The sequence below is a fragment of the Protopterus annectens genome, chromosome 2.part0 (assembly GCF_019279795.1).
Source record: "Protopterus annectens isolate FY-2018-M chromosome 2.part0, PAN1.0, whole genome shotgun sequence".
NCBI classification, from domain to species: domain Eukaryota; kingdom Metazoa; phylum Chordata; order Ceratodontiformes; family Protopteridae; genus Protopterus; species Protopterus annectens.
In genome coordinates, this window is record NC_056728.1 from 772,253,512 (window position 1) to 772,267,347 (window position 13,836).

At 39.6% G+C, this 13,836-nt stretch overlaps 1 long non-coding RNA gene across 1 annotated transcript in view; it reads right to left on the reverse strand.

Moving 5' to 3' along the window:
• LOC122793736 overlaps positions 1–5,595 on the reverse strand; it is a 196,143-nt gene extending 190,548 nt beyond the window's left edge. Inside the window, exon 1 of the long non-coding RNA XR_006363523.1 lies at positions 5,509–5,595. This is a non-coding gene — a long non-coding RNA (uncharacterized LOC122793736). The remainder of the gene's footprint in view (positions 1–5,508) is intronic.
• Between the last annotated feature and the right edge of the window lie 8,241 nt (positions 5,596–13,836).

Sequence of the window (13,836 nt, forward strand, 5' to 3'; positions counted from 1 at the left end):
TAAGTGCAACCATATCAAACTATTTATATCCATAGTCTGAATCCCACAGCCCTCTACTTCAGGCCTACATTTGCTAACCAGGGAAATCTGCTTATTGTAGACAATTTTAATATAAACCTTATAGGACCCCCAAAAGTACATGTTATCCACTTTCCCTATATAATAATGGCATGTTCACCTACTGATCAAAACCAGACAATGGCAAAAAGCTCACTATTTGACCTATTCATACCAAACATTCCATGAATGTCACTTGCTTCCTCAACAACCACAGTCTCTGTCTCTTAAAACTTCTAACATTCCTCCACTTGTAATTACCTCTAGATCCTGTTCTGACATAAAACAAACTGCAAGTACTTTAACAACTTACCAACCTTAGACTGGGCTATTCTTTCTCAATCCTTAAATCCTACTCAGGTTGTATCAATGTTTCACACCATGAAACAAACTATCCTAGACAATTACTAACATGTGAAATAAACTAGCCTAAGAGGACAATGCTGTCCCTGGGTCACACTTCATTTTTAATTTCTTAAGAAAACAAAAAATAAAGCCTGGCAAAAATGGAAACAATCAAACAATCCAGGTTACTACCACACCTTTCCCTTAGAAAAGCATGCAGAATTAGCACCAGGAAGTCCAGTTGGTACACTTTAAAGCAAATGCAGAATCACCTAATAATCCAAATTCATTTGGAAAATTCCACAAGACAAAGCTCACTTTGAAAAAAAAGGAACCAAAAAAGTGCAGACTGCGTGACTCCTTCCTGCCACCAAAAATTTAAAAATGCATTCCCCCCCTCATTCTCAGCATCTCCTCATGCCATTCCTTCCCCACAAAATGTCCATCACACTAACCTAATATTTGAAACACAGTCACATTTCTAACCACTCTCCCAGTCTGTCTTTTGCAGCAAAAACAGTAACAAATCATATTGAAAAGTTTGAAAGAAACCTAAGACCAAAAAAAAGTGCAATATTCCCCAAACATTCCTTTCAAATGCTACATCCATACTAGAAAAACCTCTTGCTCATATTTTTAATCTTTCATTGACCTCTGGGAATGTCCCCCACCTCAATTTAAATTCTCCCTAGTCATCCCTATCCCCAACAAAAAAAGCATTCTACCTGCTCAGTACTATATACCCATATCAATTCTACATTACCAAAATCTCTGAAAAGTCAAACAATATGTATTTCAGCAAATTAAAAAGATGGGCATTTTTATAGGCCATTAGCATGACTTTATGTCAGGAACCAAAACTTCATTGTGTGCACCATAACTGAAAAAAACCCGCTTCACCTATGGATAAATCCAGTTAAAAAGACTTTTGGCTTTTCCCGGTTAGGGGTTGCCACAGCGGAACTCCGATCCACGCATGATTGGCAGTGGATTTTTATGGTGCCGAGTTGCCAGCCCGATGCCAACAAGTCATAATTTTACAGATATTACAGGAGCATTCAAAAGTACCAGCCACCAAACCCTTCTTAAAAAACTTAAATCAGTCAAAAAGATTCAGTGACATTATCCATAAATGGTTTTCCAGTTCTCTCTCTTAAAGCATCTTCATTGTAAAGGCAGGCAACCAGTCCTTAATGGAAAGTACATTCTCTTCTGGTGTACACAGGGCACTTGTTCTACACCTAAGGCTTTCTTCTGTATTCTATTTTACAGTGACATGACAATAACATAATCCTGTCAATAATAATTATGCATTATGCAGGATGGTACACTACTTATTACACACTACTTACTTGTCACTTGACAAATACAAAATAAACTTCAAAAAGTTTTCACATACAACACAGATATGCTAAATATCTCTGAAACCATCACATTCTTACTTGCCACAACCAAGAAATTAGAAAACAGTAGCCCATTAATCCTAACGAATCTGTAAATACTTCATCGCCCTTTTTCATGGTACTTTCTTCTGTTTCATCATTTTACCTGTATACACTTGCCACACCTTGATGACTAGGATTTGACTGGTGGAGAGAATCAATTCACTTTTAACTCTTTACTGAATTATTCACTGAATCTACCACTACTTTCGATAATAATCACATGAGTTTAAAGCAATTTTGCTGAATTCACTTCATGCTTATGTCTCACATCTTTTATTTTGCTACGTGTATTTTCCTCAGTATTATAATTAACTGCTTGTTGAAAAGATGATACACAATAATGTAGTGTACTTTATTGATTAGGACTCTAGGTAATACCATAAAATAAAACATTGACAAGCTGGAACCTGGGAGATAAACACTTATAAGCTAGCTGTGTCCATTAGCAACATAGGTGCCAAACCAGTGAAGAATTTCCTGCTCCCCATCCAATTGTCCAAGTAACACTTAAATTGGGTTAGGGAGGAACTCTGCTTCACATGAATGGGGAGCCTGTTCCAGAGAAGCGGTAGTCTCAGGGATACACTGGGGAAGGCTTTGTTTAGCCAAAACCAGTCTGAATTTGTATTGTTTTTTTTTTTTTTTTTTTTTTTTTTGTGCCATTAATAAATTTATTCTTTCACACCACTTTGTGCTGGCCTTTGCATTTCTTACAATACATACCTATCTCTCCAGCAGGTCCTATTTCTATCACAGGCAAGGTTTAAGTTTTTAGAAATGGTAATTCTGGTGCTGTTTGTTTTGTGGACATGCAGGATGTTCAGAGTGTGGTTTGACAATGCTTTGTATGCCATGCAGAGATCTTCCCTCAACCACCTGTAGGAGACAGAATGCAGGGATAGGGCCTTGAGGTGGTCTGCATAGTCATGTTGCTTACACCCTGTATTCTTTTAGTGAGAAGCCTCTACAGACGCTCCAATTGTTAGAAATGCCTGGTTAGGTATTCATCATGCGCTGTAGGCACATGTCATTACATTTATATTTTTTGTGTGTATTTCATAGTAAATGGATTTTTAAACGTTTTTCAAAACAGTTTTTTTTACTTGTTAATTAATTGAAGGATATGATGTCACAATTACTTGATTATAAAATTAGGGTAAAAGGATGGGCCAGCATCTGATGAAGTCCTAATGGTAGGACAAAAATGCTGGTGTGTTTTTAGTGTTTATGAAATGATTTCCAACTAATAAAGGATTCCAGTTTATTAAAATTTCCTATGAGTGGTTATGAGTGGTTACTCTTAACTCACAGAATGATCCTCTAAATTTTACTGATTAGGTATACACTAAAGGGGGCATTACACTCAATGATAGGTCAGATGAATACCGAATACAGTGGAACAATGCACAAAATTGAATGATTTCCTCACTACTGCAGACACATGTTGGTCAAAGGCTATCTGTGTGCGTCCACAAGTCCCTAACAAGTGGGTCAGCTCTTAGGGGTATGGTGTCAATATGATAGCTACCAGGGGTGGATGACTTCCCAAAATATACTGTTATATATTTCTTGGCAATTAGTTTTAATCCATGACTCTGACACCAGCCATTTATCTGTGTCAGTACCTCCTACAGAACATTTGTGTGAGCGATTCAATGACATCTCCTACTTTGCAATCATCTGTAAATTTAGTCAGCCAGAGGCCACTGATACTGGCCTTGACTTCAAAGTTAGACACAGAATTAGGTAACTTCTTATCTCAAGTGCCAAGAACACTAAACTAATGGCACACTAGACCCGTACTTCAGATCACTGGGTATACATCTAAACTCCTCACTTTGATTAAAGGAAAACTCCACCTTCTTCTAGTGTTTAACTTGACTCTTAGGATGCTTTTCTCCCTATCATTTCTATACACTGCCTAATCATTGAACTATCTTGTTCTTATTTTTGTGACCTACCCCCCCCCCCACACCATTTGCATCGCCTACTCCCATGGACTAGTAAAGGCTCCTGAATTATAAACGGACTCCTGCCAACCCTCCATTACAGGCTGTAAAGGATAAAGAAACACACAAACAAAACAACAAGAACTTAAGCACTGTACATTGTATGTATACTTATTATCCAACCCCTTTTTTAACTGTGGCATGCATCATTAGCAGTGTTACACTGGCTGTAGCTGGAACTAATTTCTGTGGCATGCACATCTAGCAGGGACACTACCAGTAGGTTCCTCCATTCCCTACTCGTATAATCTTTCATCTTCATTTGTACCCTATTACCTGGCCACAACCCCACTGTCTCAAAACAAATAATCTTATAAGTTACTAATTTTCAAAATAAATGGCCTGACACAGATTTTACTTGCTGTCTAAATTTTATTAGTTTACCTGTTTGTCATATTCTGCTATTTGTAGAACTCTGTCCGGGTCTCACTGATTGGTTCTGACTGATGAGAAAAAGCTGAGCTGAATGTCTTACAAGCCTAGTTAGAATATGGACTCCCAATTCTGGTACAATTCACAACAGTTCCAGATTGTCTAAGGATTTGCATATCTACTCATTATTCTTCCATCCTAAAAAAATGGCACAACTCTATTATCTCACATAAGACAAACTGAGTACAAATAAAACAACATCTGAACTTTCTTCTTTTAACTCAAATTTTGGAGGTTCTGAAATCTGGCCATACTCCTATGCTTGTCAGCATATACCATACTACTACCTAAGATCACACAGAAGTGGAACAATGACACTTCACATGCAATGCAACTCCCTTACAAGTACTGGCCATACTTTTTCTGTCCTTAGCCTAAAATTCCGAGACTCCTGATCTCTGGACCCTAGTAACCATATTGAGGTTAAAGAGTTTGGAATTAAACTAATTGCTTTCTTGACCAAAGGAACCCATTCCCCACCCTTCCATTACCTCAGATTTTCCTCCACCCATCCATTACTTAGAGTGCCTGTCATTTAAGAAAACTAAAGGGTTCTACAGTTAGAATTTGGTGTTATAATCTACACACCCCACTCTACTCTCTACTGCTGTTTAATAATCTTTGTCATCATAAATATAGCGGAAGCTGCGGTGGTACAGTGGTAGCATTGTTGCCTCAGAGCAAGAGGTTCTCCTGTTCAATTCACAGCTGGAGTGCCTTCTGTGTGGAGTCTGCATGTCCTCCCAGCAGTCGGGTGGCCTCTGAAAGACATGCATGAATGGGCATGCCTTTGCTGAAGGTTGGGCGTCAGGCTGGCAACTCGGCACCATAAAAAAATCTACTGCCAATCATTAGCGGACCGGAGTTCCGCTGTGGCGACCCCTAACCAGGAAAAGACAAACAACAACATCAGAAATATTGTATACATTTTCTATGGTTTGCAGTGTCTAGCTCAGCTGCAGGTAGATATGTCTGTTATCTAGATTAACAAACAAAGTACATTAACTAAACTAAACTTGCTCAGTAAGAATCCAACAAGGACTGTTATGCAGGTAAGTTACCAGTCAATGCTATAATCTGCAAATCAAAGAGGAACAAAGTATTAACTGAGTTATTTTTAAAGGGAAGTGATATAAAGATGACAAAGCTGCCTGTTGGTACATGTTTCTGACATAAAGGACTAATACACTACAAAAAAGAATGTCTGTTTAGATACATACTGCTTTTAATCCTTCGTGCATATATGTTTCTCCTGCTGTGTTCACATTCTTCAATCTCTGAAGGCCATTTTTAATTTCGGCTCTAAGAGAAAACGAGAAAGTGAGATTAACTGTTTTTCAAAACTTGTGTCGTGTTATTTTACTTTGTTTTTAGCTATGTAAACACTTTTTTTTCAATCTAACATACTGTGTTATTTTGGCACTGACTGATGTAATTTTATAATGTTTTTACACAATACTAATAAAGTGGCTTCATATTAAAATTTATTAAAAATTAGGCAGAGGAACAATTTTACATCAAAAATACATTAAGAAATATAGTACTTAAAAAATAAGTAAGTAAAACAACAATTTTACAGAGACCCCATTTTCAAAGTGCAATAATGCCCGACAGGGTGTGTGTTAATGTGTAATTAACGCCCTTCAAGGTGTGTAGAGGCCCTCCGCCTGTAGTACCGGACCTTATAACACCCCTGGGTGGGCATGAATGACACATTAACTCACACCATGTTGAGCATTATTGTTTGCATATTTTATTGCACAGTTTCTACAGCACCCTTGTCCTAAAAGAGACAAAATTGTACAGGAAGAACATGCAGAAACTGGACTGTGTGTGTTATTTAGGAAGGAAGGGCTGAAGTACTAGACTAATCTACAGGGTGATTTGGGGAACACAGTATTGTGGTCCACAAGGCCTTCTGGCACAGTTCTCAACCCATTAGCACAAGAAATCTGGGCAAAGCTTAAAATAATGGGGGGAGGGAGAAAACCCCAACAATAGGGGTAGATTTTAAATATTGCTCTTATAAACTTAGAAAGTTACTAGAATAGCAAGATTTGTGTTTGCATGCATTTTCTGAAAGATATGAAGTCAATGAAATTCAAATGTGTGTGATTATTTAGTGACTTCAGTCATCTGTGACTTGCCAGAAAACCACAAATTGTATGAGGAACAGATCAAAAAAAATAAGAGGCAAAAATCTGGACAGCTGAAAGTTATGTCTTCAGGGATCTTTCTTTTTATTTATTTTTAACTAATTAAAGTTGACAAACTAGCTAATTTGAAAGTTGATGAACTGAAATTTCTTTAAAACAACAGCCAAAAGGACGACATGGTTCTTTGATTAGTTCAGCCAATGAATGATCTGCTGGAGATTCACAACTCATTCTGCATACCATATGCTTTATCTTCTGCACCAGTTTTAAGGCAAAGGTTAATGGAAGTTTTAATTTGTGTGTGCATTTATGTGTCTCTGTAGCACCTGCATTTATTATGCAGTGTGAAGCTAGTAGGATAGGATTATTTATTTATTTAACATTTGTTTACCGGGAAAATCCAACTTGGAACAAAGACAATTTTCAACAAAGACCTGGGGAGAGATGCCCAGATGCATGTCTTTGTAACATGGGAGGAAACAGAAGCACCTGGAGGAAACCCACATAAACAACATGCAGACTCCACACAGAAGCCACCTCAGCCAAGAATCAAGCCACAAACCCTCTTGTTGGGAGGCAACAATGCTACTACTGCACCACTGCCCTACTGAACCCAGAGATGTTGACATCATTCTACAAGGGAGAGTAAAGGTCACATTTAAAACAGTGAAGAAAGAATTAAATCCAGCTGGAAAAAATATTTTAGTTTACTCATTAATTTGTTAAATTAGCAAACTCACTATGCAGAGAGTGGCCCTTCATTGCCTGATTAAGGGACCCTTCTCAAAAGTCATTCAACAGGCATATGGAGGCTGACGGGCTCAAACCCAAAACTACAGAATGGATCCTATGAACAACTTACAGCCTCATTTCTGTGTAATATACTGCCAGAGGCATAGAATTATGGGGTATTTGAATTCATCACATTTCAGACAGCAGACAGGAAATGCAGAGCTGATCGTGACAGCTAGCAGCTGAAAGAGGTGACTGAGAACTGAGCTGTGGGGTATAAATCAGAAGAGTGAGTAGGGCCTTAGAATGTACTTCCTCAAACATTGGTCCTGTGCAGATCATCAGACAGGAATTTGAAGTTAGTCTGTAAATCGTGAAAAGGTTGTGTAACAACTAATTATAAAGTACTGAATAAAACAAGCTACAATGTTAGAGTACGCTGAAATTTATGTGACATGAATCCTGACCTGTTACTGAGACCTCTACAAATTTGTTTCCTTTTGTAATTCCACAAACAAAACTGGATACAGTTATTTGTGTAGAAGTTGTCAGTGGCAAACTTTGATGGTTTGTACTTTGCCACATATTAACTTTAATCAGTTAAATAAATGCCTTGTCTGTGAAAGAGTAGAACCCCTTACTAAGTTGGCCACTGTTTCCTTTTGCTTGATCAGTAGACTTTATTGCATATGCCAGGTATTTAGTCTCAGTAAATGACAGTAAACCTGTTTTACTTGCATCCTTTGTTAATTGCTTTGTTCTGGCTATAGAGTTATTGCACTCGATTATAAATTGACCAATAAATTGACTTGTGGGTGGGGTGTCTATAGTAAAATGTATTACTAAATATCCCCTCAGTGTTGTCTCTTCCTACATAGAGCAGGTTATATTATATTTCTATTTGTTCTAACACATATGTTATTACATTTCTATTTGTTGTGACTGTGTAAAACAGTGTAAAGATTTTGGTAGTGTGCTATACTTGTAATTATACAACGACCCCCCCCATTAATATTCCAAAACGTGCATGCTGATTGGTCAGTGTGCATGTTGTAAATCAGAGTTATAGTAATGAAAAAAGGTCTTTTTTTTACAGCAACGGAGAACGCAAGATCTCCGCTGCTTTTTACACACTGTCTCGCTAAGTTAAATGAGTTTAACATAGTGAGACAACTTTAAAAAAAGTAACGGATCTCCTCCTATCTCCGTTGCTTTTTTTAAAGGTGTCTCGCTATGTTAAACTCCTTTAACATAGCAAGACAGTTTGTAAAAAGCAATGGAGATCTTGCTTTCTCCGTTGCTTCCACCCACAGCTCTGATCTACTGTGCAAGCATACGCATGCGCAGTACATCAGAACTGCCGCAGAATACCAGACAGCTTCGGAAGGGCAGCTAGGAGGCATTATACAATACCATTATTTAAGAAAAGTAATAATTTTTTTTCTTAAATAATGTCATTGTATAATAGCAATAACCCACTTTTGGGTGTGGATAATGCTGGATTTACCCACGGTTGTCTTTGTTTGGCCACTCGGGCTTCGTCCTCGTGACCAAACCATACCAACCATGGGTAAATCCAGCATTACCCACACCCAGGTGTGGGTTATTGTTATATTATTTCACTCAGACTGGATATACTTTGTGTGCGTGTGTGTGTGTGTGTGTGTGTGTGTGTGTGTGTGTGTGTGTGTGTGTGTGTGTGTGTCTGTGTCTGTGTGTGCATATATATATATATATATATATATATATATATATATATATATATATATATATTAGATATAAATATACACATATATTTATAGATCAATGCAATACTGTTTTGAGGTACTGGTTAATCCCATGAATTATTCTAAGTGATGCTGTTATATTGTGCCCTTCATTGTAGCGCCATGTTCTGATACAGCTGTATATTCACACAGCATTACTGTGGTTCTCTATTCAGTATACTTTCTGCTACAACTACTTTGAGCTTACATGCATACACTTTTTTGACCATCGCTCTACTCTCATATTTCCCCTGTATTCTCTTGCTAAGACTTACTGTAGTTCTCCCATCATCTCTTTTTTGTATAAAAGTACTAACTCCATTGCCTAAATATAGTTTTACAGCGTAATAGAGTTTACTTTTTCTTCTTTCCATTTCAGAGCCTGTGGTCACTACATCTACATACAAGTTTACTGAGACTTTGTCATTGTTTCATGCAGGCATAGTTATCATAAAGTACCTTGCCACGTATTAACTTTAATCAGTTAAATACATATATGCTCTGTGAAAGAGTAGAACCCCTTACTAAGTTGGCCACTGTTTCCTTTTGCTTGATCAGTAGACTTTACTGCATATGCCAAGTATTTAGTCTCAGGAAATGACAGTAAACCTGTTTTACTTGCATCTCTTCATTAATTGCTTTGTTCTGGCTATAGAGGTATTGCACTCAATTATAAATTGACTTGAGGATGAGTAGCCCGCTGTGCTCAGCTTTGCTTCGCTCTACTACCCGTTTAATAAACAAGGTAAAACAGATAAGCACTTTCAAGCATTACGCTCTTCTTCAGATCTAATAGTCACAAACTAGCAAGCAGCACTTTAAGCAGAAACACATATTTCATTCAATAAAAAACACCCAATCAGAAAATACAAGGAATGTTTCAATGAAGGAGCTGTCTTGAAAGTAATGCAGGTCTTAAAGGTACAGTCCCATTAAGCCCAGGAGTCTTATCTGCTTGTAGCCTCACAATCCACTTCATCTCTGCCAAGTCAGTATTGTTAACAATGTTACCTCCTCTCTTATTCTTCTTCACCAGCTGTAAAACCAAAAATGAAAAAGTATGCCCTGGATTCATAGAAACATGTTTCGTAAGTGCATTCATCATGTTCTTAAGCTGGATATCAAAACAGCTTAAGAAACTTCTGTGTGGAAGATTTTCAGTCCATATATCTCGTAGTAGTAGAAGTAGCGAACTTAAACTCGTCTTAAATAAAAAAAAAAAATAATAAAAAATATATAATTGTACATAATTACTAGCTATTCAAAAGTAATCCAAGCAAGGCAGGCAGTCTGTTTCCAGTCAAAAATCCTTTATTAAGTACACAGACAAGCAATCCAAGTAAAACAAAAATAGAGTAATAGTTTCCTCACAAGCTTTCTAAACATATATATACTTTTTATCAGGCAAGGGAGTGGTTTACTGTGCTGTAAAACAAAGTGTTATTAGAACACATGTTAAATTCACATCCCTTCCCCCATCAGTGTGACATTCGAGCTGGTCCTGCCCTACTTAGCAGCTGTCATAATAATATAACCCTTATGTACTTTAAATAAACTTTTAAAATGATATGATATCTCTTATTTCACCAGATTATTAAGTAGATTATTAAGTCTGTGATTTTATACAAGACAATATGCTACATGGCCCCATCATTTGTTTATAGGAAGGCCAGGAACATTAGAAGTTTTGTTGAATTTAAACCTAGACCATATGTGAGAAACACTACAAGATGTGAAACTAATTGTACATTTTGTATATTTATACAGCAAGGTGATAGTTTTTATGGCCCTTATTTAAAGAAAATCATTAAGACCAGTGCAGGGGGTGATTGCAACACTACAAAAGTAATTTACAGGGCACAGTGCAATGAATGTGATGCATTCTATGTGGGCAAGACTGTTCCCCGGATTCTCAAAAGCTTGCACGAAGTGCAAGATCAGTGCAGGAGCTCAAGCAGGCAATATGTCTGCCGTGCGATCCAGGAACAGCCTGCAGGGGCGTGCACGAGTGGTCCTGCACTAATCTTGCACGGACTATGCCCTGGTATGCAAATCACCCCATTTGCAGGTGAAATCCATGCAAATGAGGTGATTTTGCAATCCAGGAAGCTTGCAACAGTTCATGCAAGACTAGTGCAATCTGCAGAAATCTACTCGGTTAGTAACCGAGTACATTTCTGCAAAATCCAAAACGGAACTATGACAGCTCCAAATAAAGGCTGCATATCATGTAGTAAGCATGCCAGTGGCCAAGTATAAGGCCATTGGCATTGCAAACAGTTTAAAAAATTAAAAAAGTCAACTTTTTTTTTTAGCCGATCTCAGCTGTTTAAGCATAGGGCAGCGGCAGCGGCACGCAAACGGGATTGGGGGAAAAACAATAAAATAAACCTAAAAAAAAGCATTCTAACTAAAATCAGAATTCTGCCATGCAAGTCAATGACAGGCAGAAGACAATATGGCCAGTGAGTAGTGGTTGCTAAGGGGGGAGGCTCAGTGTGAGACATGTAACTATGCATTAACAGGCAATCCTATGCAAATGAGGGGAAGGATAGTGAATGACAGTTTTCCCCAGCATGTGAGTCAAGTCCCAACAGTGTAAGAGTAGGAATAGCCTGGTGCAAGCCTAGGAGTTAGGTGACATCATGGGGGTGTGTGTCAGGCATACTGTAAGCAGATTGGAGCCCTGTGGCTTGGGTTTGCTCCTAGCTTAGTATAGCTAAGCTAGGGGGTGTGTCTAAACCTGCTTAGCACTCTTTACAAAGCCTAAGCAGGTATGCACACCACGCACCGGGCTTTACAGGAAGAAAAAAGAAATTAAACCTGGAAATAGCAGCAGTGTGCACATTTGAGCACTCTGTTTCCGTGGCGCACATATGGGCTTAAACAGGAATGCAATGGGAAGGGAATACAGCAGTAGAAAGGTAATCAAGGAGAACTAGCTTAGCTGGCAGGTGAAATGTATCAGAATCAGCCAATTACACAGGCAGCAGACCAGCCCAGCCCAGAATACTACTATAAACTATGCAAACACCTTCCCCTCTGGTTTTTCCCACACTCTACACCACTGGTGTAAACAAGCGGGGAAATTTTAACACTCACAACACCAAAATGCTAGGGACTGCAATAGTTATCATACAACTTGTGGAAGAGGCTGAGGGTGGTGAGGATGTGAATGCTGCCAACCAACCCACAGTGAGGAGACGGAGAATAGTGTACACACCCAGTGTAACCTATCAGGGACTACATGAGCTGGAGATAGTGGAGCACTATAGGGTGGACAGGGACCTCCTACAGCAAATTGTTGGGCTGTGCCAGCCACACCTGACACACAGAACTAACAGAGGGGAACCCATTCCAGTGGATACCAAGGTATGTGTAGGCCTAAGAATACTAGCTACAAGTACCTGGAGATATGATGGGGATTTCACAGCCATCAGCAGCCAGGGTACTCCACCAGTTCCTGGATGCTATATCAGCACATGTCGGTGAGCATGTATATTTTCCCAACACCCGTGAGGTGCTGGCCAGCAATATGTGTCTCTTCCACCAAATAGCAGAATACCCTGATGTAGTGGGTGCAATAGACTGCATGCACATACACATCAAAGCACCACCCGGTGAGCGGGGTAGGGTCTACATCAACCACAAGGGCTTCCCATCCATCAACTGCCAGGTCATGTGCGATGCCCAGGGCATAATAATGAACGTGTGTGCTGGCTTCCCTGAAAACTATCACGAGTCCCACATCTGACATCTGATGTAGTTGTACCAGAGATTTGCCAGTGGGGGCATCTCACACGGTCACCTAGTAGGGGATGCTGGATATGCACTGGAGCCGTGGCTGATGACACCTATCAGAAATGCACACACACTCGAACAAGAACTCCATAATGAGGCACATGCACAAACAAGAATCATAATAGAGCATGTGTTTGGGATGCTCAAGTCATGGTTCCAGTGCCTGGACACATCCGGTGGAGCCTTGCAGTACTCACCAGCTACATGTATCAAAATTGTCCTTGTATGTGCCATGCTACACAAAATGATCCTGCAGAAACAGCTGTAGCAGGAACAGCATGAGGCAGGGCCACACAGCCCCCCACCATTGCCAAGACCTGCACAGGCACAGAGTGACTCAGAGGAGGAACAACCTGAGCCTGCCCCAGTAGGCAGAAGGAGGCATGCCCTGGCCTTGGCAAAGAGGCAACACATAGCACATACTCTGAGACGGGAGGGACCCAGGCAATAACACCTCTCTCTGACTCTCACATACAGTAAAAGGGGTACCAAATATTACACTACCTGTGCCTAACCATGTGCAGGGAGTGTACTATGTGCATCCAACATAGCCAGTCCTGCAGCACCACCCTCAATACTGGGATACCCACAAGGTAAGTGACTCACAAATGCCAGTCGGGGGGGGGGGGTCACATACCCAACAACAGTCACAGCCAGCAGGACAGGTGTAGACAAACACGAACAAAGGCAGTGCTATGGCCTCTGAATGAGACCTATGGGTAACCCTCCCAAGCCTACACAGACAGACTACAGCAGGGCAGGCAGTGGGATGCCAGTTCTGAAGGCTAGGAAGTCAGAAATTAATATGTAGGTAATTAAAAGCTAAGATCTGTAGTACACTGGTATGCCTCTAGCCAGCATGATAGGTAAGACTACAGACTGCAATGGAGTAACCAACATACTAGTACAGTCCTAGCAAATGTGTACAAGTGTCAGGTGTGCCCCCCATCCTACATAGAAATATAGTAACAGTCAGGTGTGCCACCCCAGTCCTTTGTGGAAATAGTCAGGTGTGCCCCCCATCCTACGTAGAAATATAGTAACAGTCAGGTGTGCCCCCCCAATCATGTGTAGAAATGTAGAAATAGTCAGG